At 34.8% G+C, this 17,609-nt stretch overlaps 1 non-coding gene across 1 annotated transcript; it reads left to right on the forward strand.

Moving 5' to 3' along the window:
- The first annotated feature begins 12,515 nt into the window (after positions 1 to 12,515).
- LOC139021344 (U1 spliceosomal RNA) lies at positions 12,516 to 12,679 on the forward strand. The gene has a single exon (XR_011473462.1). It is a non-coding gene; the product is annotated as a U1 spliceosomal RNA (small nuclear RNA).
- Positions 12,680 to 17,609: the final 4,930 nt, after the last annotated feature.

A 17,609-nucleotide genomic window follows, 5' to 3' on the forward strand; every position in this document is an offset into this window, starting at 1 on the left:
GTATACGCTCATGAATATTCCTCTGTGAAGTGTGATTATAACTAGGAAACATGGCATTGTTCATGTAGGAAAAATTCTCCCACTCTTCATTGCAAGGTACAACAATGGTTCAAAAGGCAAGAAAGAGAAAGAAAAGAGGGAGAAATAGATAAGAGGGAGATTCAGACCATACCATTCTTAGCTGCTAATGAACTGCAATTGGTCATAAGTGCTCCTTAGGTTCAAATATGGCTTTGGATTGAACAACATATGATTTGACTTAGAAAAAAATTATTGGATCAGACTGAACTAATGTAAACCAAGTTTTTCATATCGATAGATTGTGGCTCAAACACAGTTCCTAATACATCAGAAAAATAAAGTGATCTTCATCTTATATGCATTGCCTCCAGGACTACAGTTCCTTTTACTTATAGCAACTTGAACTAAAGGTATGCCAGTGTAAATGAAGAGAAGTGAGCCATAATCTAAGATGATGGCGTAAGAGAAAGACAGAGAAGGTATAAGTATAGCAGGTGTTTGTTAAGAAGAATTGGAAGTAGGTCAACATTTCATATAAAAGATGAGGGGAAGAGAGATGTGTAGAATTATATAAATAAATACATAGAATTATATAAAATATGATCTCTAGTCCACAAATTTATAGACAAATGATATTTCAAGTAATGTTAAATCTCAAAAGGAATTTTGAAAACATCTAGTTCAGAATGCTCACTCTGCAGGTAAGAAAATTGTCCACTGTCACACAGCTAATTCCTAAGTGGTGGTCTTTAAACTTCAGATCATGACAACACTAACTTCTCATTAAACCTTCAGTGTTCCATTTACCTACATTTTAAACTTTTATTCTCAGTTCTTAATTGTTAAGTGAATGGATATGATTTCATTGTGTTTCTTGCAAGGCAGAGGGTGTGGAAAGAGGTTGAACAGATTCAAAGAAGTTATAGAATAGCATGTAATAATCTATAATTATTTATCTGTCATTTTTATAAAAGCAACATATTGTTAAATGAGAATATGCTCATTTTAAAGTTTTACCTATGAATTTTAGTTAAGAAGCTGGAAACATCACTTGGCAAATCATTCTCAAAAATTCAAATTTTGGTCATTTTCTACAGCTTGCTAAAATAAGTTAATGAATTTATTTACAAGTGTAGTTTTTTTTATGTTTTCTTTATTTCCCCTAAAAATGTGATAACAGCAATATAATTCTTAGTGAGAATTCAGCGCTGTGTCTTTAATTACTTTTAAGTCCCTTAACTGTATATTTGTTATTATGTTTCTCTGCTCACTGTTCAGTGAGAGTACTGAGTCACCTTATTCATTGGGAAATGATAGATGAGTAGGAGTTTGCTTTCTTATCCATTATTGAACACACATGTTTTCCTTTTCAGAAGCCACATTAGTGTAAAGATCAATACAGTACTTACACCAACTGCCCTATCAGCATCATCAATTGAGCTTATGAAGGAGCTACCTATGCCTGTTGGGACAAATGCTATCCGAAACCAATCTAAGACCAATTACAATTCATTGAATAAAGGTTTCTCACTTATCACTAGATTAAGAGTCTGATTAGGCCCTGTCATTGATGCAATATTGAAACAAATGGGGACTTCTAAACATATTCACCCAGCCTTAGATGCAAACCACTTAGAATGAAAAAAAAATTGAACACTAGTGTATTAAAAGACAAATATTGCTCTTGACAGATGGAATTATAAACTCTCGGGTTTAAAAGTAGCTTGAGAAGTTTAGTCCAAACACAATGCTTGACTCTCCTCTGAAAAAGTATCAGCCAACTACCATGTGCATGTGCCCTGTGTTCTCACCTGTTCTACTAGGTGATGCTCCTTGGATTATTATTTTCTAATCAGTAGCATCACCATCAGTAGATTACATACATAGTAACCCCTTCAACCTGGCAGAGTTAGAAACCATAAATTATTGTAGTCACTGTTTATCAATAAGTCTAAGGTTAACTTTACCCTTTTTATTATCCCATTTTGTGTTTCCAGAAAACATACAGGCACACATGTAAGAAAGCAATAAAAAAAGTCCCATAATCTCAAAACATTTCAATATCTAGAAATTAAGGACCAAAGCTCCTACCCAGGCAATTCAATTATTTCTTATACCTTTCTTAATTAGCTTTTGAACTTTAAAACAATTTTGACAATTTCATTTCCTTATTTATGAATTGTCAACATAGTATTTTTTTCTGATCTCTTTAACATTCATTCTTTCAACATAATTTTTAATTGATTTATTTTTTATTGTTTAAAATATTACTTGTCTCCTTTTTTCCCCATTAACGCCCCTGGCCACTCCCACCCCTGAGGGCAAGCCCCCACTGCCCCAGTGTCTGTGTCCATTGGTTATGCTAATATGCATGCATACAAGTCCTTTGGTTGATCTCTAACCCCCCTCTCCCCTGAGGTTGGATGGTCTGCTCAGTGCCACCTTATCTCTAGATCCATTTTTGTTCATCAGATTATGTTGATCATTATACCCCACATATGAGTGAGATCATGTGATATTTATCTTTCTCTGACTGGTTATTTCGCTTAGCATAATGCTGCCCAGTTCCATCCATGCTGTTGCAAATGGTAAAAGTTCCTTCTTTTGTATAGCAGTGTAGTATTCCATTGTGGTACATACCACAGTTTTTTAATCCATTCACCTGCTGATGGGCACTTAGGCTGTTTCCAAATCTTAGCTATGGTAAATTGTGCTGCTATGGACATGGGAGTGCATATATCCTTAATTGATTTTTTTTAGAGAGAAAGGAAGGGAGAGAGAGAGAGAGAGAGAGAGAGAGAGAGAGAGAGAGAAACGTCCATGTGGCAGAGAACATCAATGGGCTGCCTCCCCACCCGGGTCCGGACAAGGGATAAAACCCACAACCTCGTCATGTGCCCTGACCAGGAATTGAACCCACAACAACCTTTTGGTGCATGGGACAACACTCCAACCAACTGAGACACCCGGCCAGGGTTCAACACTATATTTGTTAATCCCTTATATGACCAGGGATAGGTCTCTCAACTCCAAATGTTGGCAATAGATTAACCTAGATTTTCACTTTTATTTGATTATTAATTCAAGGTAGTCAGACAAAATAACCAAGGAAGATTTTTATTTTGAACCAAAGAAGCCTATTGACTCTACTGAGATTACTTGGGTGTTTTGAGGTCTTGCCACTGTTGATAAAGCAGTCTGGTATAATGCATCATGTTATAACAAATTATTAGCAATTATGTCTGATCATTTAATTATTGCTTTTGCCTAATTATTTTTGTTCCATGACTCACATTTTTATCTTTCCATTTTCAATTAAGTAGAATATGATTTATCCCAACTGTATAGCTTATCCCCATCCTATCCATTCCCCAAATAGTTACTGTTCATATTTTATCATCCTCAAAACTCTAGTGACCTCCCTTAAAGGATATCTATAAGTTTCATTTTTTATTGGGACTTCAGAAAAGACCCTAATTTCCTTTTCTAGTCAACATGTTTAAGTCCTCTTAGTCCAATTTTTCTCTTCAGCAGTCTTAGTATATATTGTAACCCATCTTCCATTAACTTTAAAATTCAAGCTTTATTATATAGTTCAGTTTCCACTATAGTCACACTTATATTTGTCAGATTATGTTCTCTGATTATTAGTATGGTACTAGTTCATTCCTTTGCAGTTGCTTTTTCCTCTGCCTGTTGTAACCTATTCATCTCACATTTTGAAGTCATTCTTCCTAAAATGGCACACTTTTTTATAATATACCTGACATCAGTATTCTTTCCCTTCTCAGAACTCCTGAAATTACTTGTACTGAAAATAATGTGCTTTTATTTATTTTTATGTATTTATTATTTTTAATTAAAGTTGACAGACAATATTATATTAGTTTGGGCTCTACAACATAGTGAGTAGACATTTATATAACTTACAAAGTGATCCCCCAGTAAATCTAGTACCCACCTGACACCATACGTAGTTAGTACAGTATTATTGGCTATATCCCCCTATACTATCCTTTACATCCCATGACTATTTTATAACTTCCAATTTTAACTTCTTAATTCCTTCACCTTTTTTATCCAATCCCCTAAACCCTCTCCCCTCTGGCAACCATCCATTTATTTTCTGTATCTATGAGTTTCTTTCTATTTTATTAATTATTTTTGATTCCACATATACGTGAAACCACATGGGATTTGACTTTCTCTGTCTGATTTATTTCACTTACCATAATACCTTCTAGGTCCATCCATGTTGTTGCAAATGGCAAGATTTCATCGTTTGTTATGCCTGAGTAATATTGCATTGCATATATGTACCATATCTTCTTTATCTATTTGTCTGTCTATGGACAGTTAAATTGATTCCGTATCTTGGCTATAGTAAATAATACAGCAGTGAACATAGGGCTGCATATATCTTTTCAAATTAGTATTTGATTTCTTCAGATAAATACCCAGAAGTGGAATTGCTGGGTCATATGGTAGTTCTATTTTTAATTTTTTGAGGAACCTCCATACTGTCTTCCATAGTGCTATACCAATTTACAGTAGTTTTTGCTTTTACATGGAGAGTTTGAATTTATAGACTATTTCAGTATCATTCCATGCTGAACAAGCAAGTAGATTTTTTTTTTGTTTTTGTAAAACAGTTTAGTTTTACTGTACTAAAAAGAATAAGGTCAGAAGTTTAAAGGTCTTAGAATTCTCAGAGAAGCTGGTGGGATTGATCGATAGAAGCAGCAGGATTTAAACTTTTGACTTGCTATATTCAGGGCAGATCTTGAAGGTTCAGTGACTGGACTTATTAAAGTAAAGCCCTTGTCCAGAAAGGCTTACCATGGCTCCTGTCCCCATTGCATGCTTTTGGGCCATGTTGCTGAAAAGAGGACATATTTTGCCACATGTAGAACTAAAGCTTCTTTGATAAGGGCCTGGAGAAACCCATGCTGGAATCCACAGCCTCTGGCAGGTACCATGGAAGGGTGCATGCTTGTGATCAGAATTGTCTTTCAATACCAGAAGATCCATCTATGTCAAGCATGTCAAACTCAAAGGCTGTTAGTAACATCGGCCAAATAAACAAGGTTTGACTTTAAGTGGGCCACAAAAAAACAAAAGCTTCAATTTTCATAGAAATGTAGGTTTATTTCCATAGAGACATGCTGAATACAAAGGGCTGAAATAAATGAGTAATCATTAACAAAGTAATAGAACATTTTAATAAAAATTAATATTTTTTCTTGAACATTAACTTACCAGACACTGAATAACTGCACAAATAAGCATAATGCAAGTAAACCTATTTTTCGTGTTCTCCAAAAGCAAAATATTTCCTGTTGTGCACACCAGACAAGTCAGTCCAAGACTAAAGACTTGGCAATCGGCTGCTAAAATATTCACTGCTAGTATTAGTGTAGAGAAATGGTGTGCCTGTGCATAAGGTGAGTAAGGGAAATGAATGCAACATGATTATAGTCATCAGTCATTAGCGAACGTTGTAGTTCGTTATTAATAATTATGTATAACAGGATATTGTAAAAATTAAGTTATGAAATTTTTATTACAACATTTCTTACATACCGTTATATCGGCTGGGCCGCAAAAATAATTCTTGTGGGCTGCATGCGTTCCGCAGGCTGTGTGTTTGATCTACGTGGTGTGCCTAGTAGGAATGAAAATCTGACTAATTATTAGAGGGGTATATCTGACTTTCAAGCTGCAGTCTAATAGAATCTAACACTGCACCAGCATATGTGGCTAAAGCAATGTTATTTTAATCTTCATTAGTAATTTTACTAATTATAAATCTGTAATGGATTATAATTGGTAATTGCATTGGTATAGTTACATTTTTCTTAAGGAGTTTGACTGCAGACATCACCAAAATTCCTGACCATCAGTTCACAAAAGATTATCAGTTTCATCATGAATAATATTGAAAATGTTTGTCAGATATGATTGGTAAGCGATATCTATTTATAACACAAAGAACTGGTACAACTTAGTAAGCTAAATGTTCTTTAAAACATACATTTTAAAAGTGCTTTCTTTTGTTTAAATTATATTACAAGAGGTTTTTTTGGCATATAACACCATTGACTCTATTAGGAGAATGGATAGAGGAATTCAATAGAAGCTTTTCAGCACACATTTCATTATTAAAGCATTTACCATCAGTACTGTGGCTTTGTCAATTTGTGTGCCTATAACATTGTCATGTAAATGAAGGTTTTATTATTTAAATGAATTTTAAGATCTTGATAAATAAGTACTTAGAATAATGGAATTAGTTGGGCTACTAAAAGAAAATAATTGAAGGTATTATGCTATATGGTGTTTAATGGATTTTATTTCCAAGAGGAAAATAAAGAAGTTCACATTGTTTTCTTGGGAAACTACTAATTTTCAACTCTGTGTGACCCATTGTTGGTCCAAAGGTATATTTACAGGGCTTATCCCTCAGAAAGCACTTTAAATAAGTAGACATTCAAAAAAATGATTGGATGTTTTAAATTATAATATAGATTTCATTTCTATTTTGAATGTGACAAATATTTATATTACTCATTTACTTATAAACTTGTCCATTCTGTTTTCTGTATTCAAAAATGAAATTGAAAATTTGATTAAATGTTATTCAATTTTAAATAATCAAAATAGGCTTTACTTAGGTCAACTTTCAGAACCAACAGAATTTCAGTAAGAGTGTTAAGTACACTTGTTCTTAGAGATTTAGGGGTAGCTAGCTGATGAGTAGAATTTCAGTTAAATTACCATTTTTCACAGTCATCTTCAACAGAAGTAAAGGGTTTTTTTTAAAAAAATATATTTTATTGATATTTTACATAGAGGAAGGGAGAGAGATAGAGAATTAGAAACATTGATCAGCTGCCTCTGCACATCTCCTACTGGGGATGTGCCTGCAACCCAGGTACATGCCCTTGACCGGAATTGAACCTGGAAACTTTCGGTCCACAGGCTGACGCTTTATCCACTGAGCCAAACCGGTTTCAGCAGAAGTAGAGGTTTTAATGTACCTAGAGCTTTCCAAAAAAGGCAACTACTTAAAAGTCTATTGCATTATTTTTATTGATGTTGCTTATGGCTTTTTTAAAGAGTTGTTCACCATATTACATCATTGATGAAAATGTTACTTATATATTAGTGTACCTATGTATTAGTTACTTGTGTGTTAGAACTGCTCATTTAATACAACTCATTAATATCAGGCTGCACTTCTCATTGGTGGATTCCAAGCGAGTCTGCTTATATGGAGCATCTGACTGTGTTTCCTAGAATAGTAATGCTGAGTATTTGTGCATTAAAATACAAATTATTTTATTACAATTGTATTTCCTTTTATCTCTTCTGCATTTGAGTTAAGGCATTGTATTGATTTTTTTATGAGGCAGGTAAGCTATATTTTATGGACTTAACTTCAAGTAGTGAAACTTCTTTTTAAGGGAGTTGTATCTAATAAGGCTGAAAATTATTAGCCTAGGAGATTCAAAGAAGGTCATATTAGTCAGTTTTGTTTTTCAAACTATTGTACATTCCCTCCAAGGGTCTAATTTACCAAACACATTGAATCTACTGCAAGAAGTTAAACATGATTCAGATTACAATAATACAATAAATATTGAATGAATAACAAATGAAAGTAGTGCTGAAGGTTGAATTTTTCCCATGGAAATAAGGATCAGTGAATATGAGATAGTTAAGTGCATCAAAGTTTTAAAGCTTCCCAAAATCAAAATGGTCATAAAAAATAAAGTGGGGAAATGATGTAAGAAATAATCAAAAGTGGTGAATTGGAATATACAAAGAAACATTTTTGTATATTTTTAGGTGTTGTGTTTTTTTTTTTTTGGCCCAAGTTTAGGAAAATTAGATGTGTGAGTCATTCTTTATGTCTATGACAGCAGCAGAAATAAATGATCCTAGAATGAAAAAAAATAAGTACAAGTAATTTTGGATCATTATATCATTCATATGAAGACTAAAAATTCACAACTAGTATGAGTAATAGTGTGATTTTTTTTTCATTAAGAACTCCAGTAAACAACTTGCTCTCAGCTTCTAATATTGAAAGTAGATTGTTTTTTTTTCCTCTGGCTTTTGTATGATGGAAGAGAACAAGAAGTGATGATTTTCTAGGGTATGATTTTGGTTTTGACTGAAGAAAAAAAACACAGTCAAGTAAAAAAAAAGTGTCAGTGATGCAGACAAGTGTGCTGAAACTAAAGCTGTGATATGAATGTTATGCTGACTTCCAAATAAAGGAATGACTGCAGATCCTAGATAAGGGTTAATTCTGGAACAGAATACTTCATGACTAATGGCCTTTCATTTATCAAAGAACTAGAGCATAAGCTAATAAGTAGGACATATAGCAGAAACCTCAGAAGGACTATTATGATTAAAATTCTTCCAAGTGTATCCAAGGACATGAATGATGACAATGGGTATTTCTAAGAGTGAAATTGCTCATAAGTTTTACTTTCCTTATATAATTTGCTGATACCATGTGGCATGATGTGAGATAACTTAGTTTATTTATGTGAATAAGCCCCTATTTTGTTTTGCTATGACTGAACATGAGAGAGGGAAAATTCAAATGTATACACACACACACTTATTCAATCTGCTGATCTGAGATGTAAAAGCACATACCAAGGGAAAATGTCCACCTCAAAAGAAATTCAAAGGGCAATAGATTCTATCATTTACTAATATCTACAGTATACAGTGGGCTTCACACACTGTATCTCACATCTATAGTAATAACAGTATAATATGCTAATTAGACATGACAGCCGAACAACCTTCTGGATGTCATTTCTGATGAAGCCTCGGTGGCTGGGGCCAAGGCAGAGGCGGTTAGGGGCAATCAGCAGGCAGGCAAGCAGTTAGGGGTAATCAGGCAGGCAGAAGTGGTTAGAGGTGATGAGGCAGGCAGGTGAGCAGTTAATTGCATAATATACTTATTAAGTTTATCATCTATATGCTTAAAATATTTAAAGATGCACATATATGAATAATTAGTATACATATTATTATATAGCCAAATTTATGGAATCAACTTTTTAAAAAATCATCCAAATAATCTATTTTTTAAAAATAGCAGTGCTGCCCTGACCGGTTTGGCTCAGTGGATAGAGCATCGGCCTGTTGACTGAAGGGTCCCAGGTTCGATTCCGGTCAAGGGCATGTACTTTGGTTGCGGGCACATCCCCAATGGGAGGTGTGCCGGAGGCAGCTGATCAATGTTTCCCTCTTATCGATGTTTCTAATTCTCTATCCTTCTCCCTTCCTCTCTGTAAAAAATCAACAAAATATATTTTAAAAATCAAATGAAAATAGTAGTGCTTAAAGTTTGTCAGAGTTCTTAAGACCCTTTTAGTTTCTTTACCTCCCATGAAAGCAATTTTCAACCCTAGTAATATTTTCATACCTTGCCATCACAATCTGCCTCCCACCACAGGTGGAATTCAAAACAAAACAAGCAAACAAACAAACCTCTGCTTTTACCTTATATATAAATGAGGAAGAGAAAATGGCAAGAATGTCTTTGTTGACATCCCCTCAAGCAACCCTTAACTCACATTAGCAATTGACCTGCAATGAGATTAAAAGATCTTTCTTTAAGGCTCCCAGAATTTCATTCCTTCCTTTTTTGCCTCCAGTATCCTCAAGACCCATATTTTTCCCTGTATTCTTACCTGGCTATGGACAGCTTGGGCTAGTTAACACTATTTATTTATCTCTGCAGTTTGGAATGGAATTGTTGTTGGTTTTCAGACATTACAATATAGTGCCATAGTCTTAATTTGGTTTAAACCAGGATTTCTGAAAACTTTATCTAGGTCATCATGACATAAAAATCCAGGATCAGAAATTCCAAGAATTGGGAAATCAAATCTTTATTAGAGTACATATGACCATGTTTACTTTTTCATGAAAATTACAAAATGGGGAACATCATAATAAAAAAGGCAATATATATATATATATATATATATATATATATATATTCCTTATAAGTTAGTTAAATGCAAATAGTTTTTATTCAAATGATAAGCTCTTAGTGAATATTAATATATTATTCTTAGTGAATAATCTCCTGATATGATCTCCCAATATAAAAGTGTATTGAGTCAAATTGAATTGAATTCTACATATATCCTGTATGTTTTCTGACTGATTTTTTGGACTACCATTTTTTACTACATTTAAAGAGCCTCCTCTCTACCATACCCCCTTTCCACCTCATTTCTTGGTTTAGAGAATTAGCTTTTCTTCTCCCCTGCAAAGAAATAGAGCATTAAATGTATACCAGTTGAGTTACTGGAGCTTAAAGCTTTGCAAGATTGAGATACTGTCTATTGCCCATTACATTTCTTGTAAGACCAATTATCTAAAAAAAAGTAAAATGCCTAGCAAAGGTTCTGGGCATATGATTACCTCATGTTGCATGTGATCTTTCCTCTCATTCATTAGTCGATGAATGTCTCAAAAATTTGGATGTTTATATAAAGGGACATGACAAATATCCCTCTCAAACATTTTTTTTCCTAGCTCCTGGAATATCCTGAATACATAAAGTGATAGCTGTTGACATTGAAATGCTAATCACAGAGTAGCAGCTAGACTAAAACAATAAATGAATGAAAAATTAAAGTCAAATAAATTCAAGAGGAAAAGAAAAGAGCTGGAGTATGAAATCTTCTAGTTGGGATTTCTATGGATTTTTGTCTTTAGATCAGGGAACTAGAGAGACATTGACTTTTTTGGAATACAAAGTCGTATGACATAGAAAAATGTTAAAATGAACCCAGCAAGGTGGGCTCAGTTTCTCAGTAATTACCAGGAGGGATTTCACTTAGCACTCACGCTATTGCAAATGCTACATGCACATCTCTCTTTACATTGATTTTACTTATGAGATGAAGATATATGACTTCTCTATTTCTCTGTATTCCTCCTATGCAACACATGTTACTTCCGTATCTAAACCTTCTCAGAAATTGTGGAAAACCTCCCTTTCAGGAAGGAAAAATAAATAAGTGGCTGTTTTAGTTTTAGTCTTTATTACTTTGTTGGAAATCTTCCCCATTCATATACCAGAAGACTTTTCATGCTTTTGAGTTAAAAGCTGAGCAGTACTTTAATAACCAGTGGAAAGGACATTAGAGGGCACTCTAGCCCAACTTTCCACCCGGTTAAAGGTCCTGGGTGGAGTCGACTCAGAAAGCAAAATTCCTACATCCTTGCTTCTCTTTAATACTCTAGTACAGTGGTTCTCAACCTTGGCTGCATGATAAGGCCCAGAAATCGAGATTTTTAAAAAGATTCCCAGGTGATTCTAATGTGCAGTCAAGGTTGAGAACCACTGCTCTAGTAGTAGTTCCTCTTCTAAAGCACCCACAGAAGAGAGAAGTGTCATTGAGAGCCTTCTCTCAGTAGGGAAAAGGAGTAATTCCTGAAGAAGGGTCAGCAGCATGAAGACCTTACCCTGCTTCTTGGTACATTGCCCTCACCTCACTTTTGCTCCTCCACTCATATTTGTACTAATAGAGCCTCAAACAAGGAATAGGCCCAGTTATAGAATCTTAAAAAGTGTCCTTCAATTTTGGCTTCTGTCATCAGCCTTCACATTTCCTTCAAATGGTCTATGGAAGTGGTAGGGGTTGTTTATTAGTGAGATATTTGGCCCAGGAGCTTGTAATCTTTGCATAGAAGGAATTTATTTAATCATTCCCCTCAACTGATGGAGTGTGCAAATGTTAAGCTTGGGTTAAATGATGCCATTAGCAGATGGCACTGACACAGACATGTTTTACAACCTCTGATGTAGCCCTTACGCCCATGAGTGATCTACAGCAAAGCAGTAAATAACGTTTACATGAAGTCTCTGAATAGGTCACAACATAGGCAGGGAATGACAAATGAAGATGAGCCATAACTTAGTTAGTACCCAGAAATGATTCTCAGGGAGGCTAATTTATCTGGTCACTGACAAATAACGAAATTTTCTTCCGCCCACATCTCAAGTGCTGACACTTTTCTTAGATATGAAAGGTTATTAGATTGCATTTTAGGAGTTGAAGAACAGACATTCAGTCAAAGAAAATGATAGCGTAAAGTATGTCGCAGCCCCCATACATTACTGCTTTGGCTGTCTTCTGCCAGTCCACACCTCACTGATTCCATTTGTACATTGTGCATATTACTAACACTTGACCAGTTAAAACTAAAAAGGTGATCCTGAATATGACCAGTCTGAAAGGACTCATTTCCCTCCACAAATATGTTACATATAGTTTTCGTTTTCATCGGCATTCCTTCAGATTATCATACTGGATTTTCAAAATTCATTTTAGTCAAATTCTAATTTTAAAAATAATTATCAAAATGGAAAAAATATGCTTGCATGATACTAATTAAATCAGACTTGTTACTAAATACTTCATACAAATAAAAATATTAATATGCTTACTAGGTAGGAGGGATACCATGATCATAAAGTTGGTTTTCCCAGGGTGAGGCTTATCCATTACATTCCATATGTGCTGACCCCTGTGGTTTCCCCAAATGTGAGAAACTTGACTGCATAATTTGTGGTAGGGGGATACAGCATTTATGCTCTTCTGTGAAAAAAATTTGACATATTAGGAATAAAGATTTCATATATGTATGTTAAATTTATTTATTTTTTTATTTTTTAAAAAATTTTATTGATTTTAGAGTTGGAGAGAGAGACAGAAACATCAATGATGAGAGAAAGTCATTGATGGGCTGCCTCCTGCACGCCCCCTACTGGGGATCGAGTCTGCAACCCGAGCATGTGCCCTTGACCAGAATCAAACCCGGGACCCTTCAGTCCACAGGCCAACGCTCTATCCACTGAGTCAAACCGGCCAGGACTTAAATTTATTTTAAAAAACTAGTGTGACTAAAAACATATAATGGTTTCATATTTTCCCCAAATGACTCTTTTCCCTAGAGAAATGAAATAAAGAGTTGATGACATAATAAAATTGATTTTTCTATTGTTTACTAAGTTTTCTTCTAATGTAAAGCTCTACATAAAATCAATATCTTACAACATATACTCTGTGCTAATTTCTAAACATATAATAGTGTGATACCTAGTTAAAATGACTGTTATTTAGGCACTATATATTCTCAGCATAAACTTTAGACTAGTTCAACATTATTAAACCACTTAATCTATTAGAAACCAATTAAAACAAAGAACACTTGGAGAAGTTTCTAAGATATAATGCTTCATATAGTCAGAAATATTTTTGTAATATTCATTGTAAATCATGCATTGGGTAATAAAGGAAGACCTGAAAATTCGTTTTTTATCCATTTTAATATAGAACTATAGATAATCCGGTAGTTTTTATTAACATAATTATTTTGATTAGCTCCACAGTATGCAATGTGAGCAGCATGATGTAATGGCAAGAGCATAGACTCATGAATCAAATAGTTCTCAGTTAGGATTCCAACATCAAATATTAGCTTTGGATAAATACCTACTTTAATGCTTAAAGCCTCAGTATCATTATTTATAGAAACATAAATAAAACTAGAATTCTGGTGAGTATAGATACTGACTGTAGAAGATTTCACAATGTCCAAACTCAGCAATGATTTAAATAATGTAGCTTTACTCTGTCTACTTATAATTATCTGGCTTCTTTAAAATGTAAATTTTTAAACTCACAGTTCCATTAAAATAGTCTCATAGTCTGTTCTCAATAATATTACATTTAAAATCTATTTTTTAAAGTACTACCTATGACTTTAGACATTGAAATAATTAGACATAGATATTAGGCATAGAAATAATACTTCATGCTCATGGAAAAGAGAAGAAATTACAATAAATTCTTCTGACCTATAGTAAATATAATGATATACATAATTCATTTTCAAATATATTTCCACATCACTTATTCTTTTTCTCACTTGCATAAAGTTAGAGAAATTGGACATATACATTTAAACTCATCACTATTTACATTTAAGAATATATCATTTTAGGTTTGTTTTTTTGTTTGTGTGTATGTGTGCATATATGTATATGTATATGCATGCATATGAACCTGCACATATCTATTTGTGTATGAAATTGTATGTCATTATTTGATCACACAGAGCATATACTGTTGCCTGATATTAAATTTTCTAAATATATCATGAATGTTTTTTCCATATGACTGAATATTATTTCAATGTATGTAGACTTTAAACAAGTTTCTTATAGATAATCTGCCTCCAGGTGGGGAAATGCTTATATACTTGCACCTACCAGAATGGATATTAGATATGGTTGAGAATTAATACAATTTAGAGGAAATTGAATATTTTAAAATTTTCTTTGAATTCCACAAGGAAAGGACTGCTAAAAACAAGACACACTTGATAGCCAGGCCCGTGTCGCTCAGTGGTTGAGGGTCAACCCATGAACCAGGTCATGGTTCAATTCCTAGTCAGGGCCCATGCTTGGGCTATGGGCTTGATCCCCAGTAGGGGGCATGCTGGAGGCAGGTGTTCCATGATTCTCTCTCATCATTGATGTTTCTGTCTCTCCCTATCCCTTCCTCTCTCTGAAATCAATAAAAACATATTTTTTTTAAAAAAAGCACTAGACAGTTAAGGAGATGTTTTTATTCAGACTATTCCAATGATTTAGTTATAACACCTCAAAGTAAAGGGAGGGAGCCTGACGTCTTAGAGCAGCAGGTAAATAAGGGAATCTGAGGAAGAGTGGAGGTGGATTATTTAAGTCATTTGGGAAGGATGGAAGTGGGTCTTATCAAAGTCAAATTGTGAGAAGGGAGATTTTGCAGTTAGCCCTTTTCCAGAACCCAAAAATAGTGGAAAGAAAACCATTACTCTTTTTCTCATGTATAGGACTTGAGTAAAATTAAACATTGTCAGGCCTTATGAACAAGGCATGAAAAAGAAGTTGTAAACTTGTGGCAAAGCTAATCTGAATAATTTTGGTTAATGTAGCTATTCTTTTTAATTCGGCATAAAGATTAAGTATAAATGGAATACTTGCCCCAAATATCAAATATATATTAATAATTCCATTTACAACTATAATGCATTAACATAAATGTGCCAGAATCATCAGATAATAGGTACAAGTCAAGTCCAGTTATCATCCAGACTTCAAGTCTTTGGTATCAGTAATTCTCCAGTAGGATAGCAGGATTTAACTCCCATTTCGAAATCCCCATTGCTATCTTGTATTTCAAAAGAATCACAGAGAAGGGAAAGAGTTTGCTTTTGCACATAAATAAACACATGAATCTGAACAGTGGCCTTCGACCCAGTATCACCTGACTCTGCATGCCACCCCCGTCTGTCCATAAACCACTGCCCATCCCACTCCCAATTATCCACACAGACCTAATACTACCAATAATGCTTCCAGGCTATTGCATCCATTATGACACTACTCATCACAAACACAGAACTTTCTCTGAATTTACTTCCAAAGACTTGCATATACTAGCACATTTACAAGATCTTACTGATATCTCAGAGACAGGAGAAGAGCATTATGCAGGAAAGTAAATTCAAACAGCTGATCTAAGGCTATTTCCTCTTTACTAAAGGCATCCCCATTAAATTATTGATTCTTTGGTGTTGTAAATAGCTTCAATATGTTTCCCAATGGTGAGTGTGGTTCTCTTTCTTACCCTCTGCTCAAATTCCTCAAGGAAATTTGCCTATGAAAGTATCTCATAGGAATGTTTCTTTTATGAAAAATGTCATCATTGAATAGATGATTCAAACAAATCAGGTGTAGCACATATAAAGCAGTTACTGGTCAATTACTCCGATATAATCCATATGGAATCCACATGGGTCAATGTTCTACTTGCACATTTCCTCTTGAAGGGTTATATAAACCTACATCAATTTAGATATGCTAGAGTACATAGTGCGGTATCACAAGGCTCAAATCTTAGTGGCTTAACAAAAGTTATGTATCACTTAAAGAACATGTCCTTTGAGGCCATGTCATATTTCTGTTATACATCATCCTAATTGTGCAGCTCAGGCTTTTGGAGTTGGGATCAACTAGAACAATGTTCATTTCCAGAGAGAGAGGATGAAAAATTAAAATTTTCACCCAGAAGAGGCACACATTGATTCTGCTTCATTGTGCCGGCCAAAAGAAGTCACAAGGCCCCACTAAACTAAAAGGGTTTGTTAAAGCAAATTCTGCACTGAACAAGTTAAATAGTCCAGGAGGATTTTATGTGAGGCTATTATATTAGGGTAGAAGGGCCAGAGCTCACCCTGTTCTCAACTCTACTGAAAGAAAGAATTTGAGAATTTTTAAGGGCTGGAGTCAGGGATCTTAGGCCACCTGTGTTTGCTGAGTGGCTTTACCCACGGGAAAAATCCAATTTCTCTTATCTTTGTGCCAGGAGATAGTTTTAACACTTGCAGCAAGGTAACTGCCAAAGTCAGACCGTTACCCTTCCACAGAAACTAGGAGACAGAGGTGCTATCTTCCTTGATGATTCCATTTCAAAGGTATTGTTCTTAAGTCCTTGAGAAGGATATTCCTGGATTGTAAAACTGAAAAAAGCTTTTTAAAAGACTTATATCTCCAAGGGACAGAGAAAGAACTTACAATTATAAGTTTCCTACAGTAAATGCTCTACGAAAAGGGAGGTCATGGATTTAGAAGTAGGAAGAACCCTGTCTAAAGTTTAGTCAAGCTGAAGGGAATGTCTTGGTCAGATCTGAGAACTCGACTCTTACTGTGGGTTTGAGCAGAGAACTAGAGCTTTTAGGTGGATACTATCAATGGCTACCACCAACACAAAAACTTTGTTTTCAATCTTTAATTTCTTTATTGATTAAGGTATTACATATGTGACCTCATCCCCCCCATAAACCCCCTACCCCCACTCATGCTTTCCTCCCTATTGTCTATGTCCATTGGTTGGGCTTATATGCATGCATACAAGTCCTTTAATTGATCTCTCCCCCTTAACCCCACCCTCCCCTACTTTCCCTCTGAGGTTTGGCAGTCTGATCACTGCTTCTCTGTCTCTGGATCTGTCCCTGTTCATCAGTCTATGCACTTTTCATTGTTAGTTGGTGACTATCCTTTTGTGAGCTTAAGTTGAGCCTCTTTTAAATTTCCATGCCTGCCTTTACCAGTGAAGAACAATTTTGGTTTCCGTGGAAATGAAAGTACTAAAAAGGAGGGTACTATTTCCACATGGAACTCTAGATGGTTTCACCTACCTACTGGTGCAAAGCTAGTGAGCCCTTCCTCCATTATTTGCACTGAGTGTAGAATCCTTGAAAAATTTGACCTGTAGTCATTTGGTTCTCTATCACTGACACTCAACTCAAAGCCAGCCACTGCAATTTTCTCTTCTAATTGCAGAAATGATTTATATACTCTGATGTCAAGGGAACAGACCCACTCGTGTAAAAAAGAATCCAGACAAGCACCTCAGTCATTTATGCTACATCCTGAGCAAACATCACAGCCTCTTCCTGAGAAGTTTTAATCCTATTCCCAGTAT

This window comes from Myotis yumanensis, unplaced genomic scaffold (assembly GCF_028538775.1).
Source record: "Myotis yumanensis isolate MYYU_CA2020_CCGP unplaced genomic scaffold, mMyoYum1.0.hap1 SCAF_12, whole genome shotgun sequence".
In the NCBI taxonomy this organism is placed as follows: domain Eukaryota; kingdom Metazoa; phylum Chordata; class Mammalia; order Chiroptera; family Vespertilionidae; genus Myotis; species Myotis yumanensis.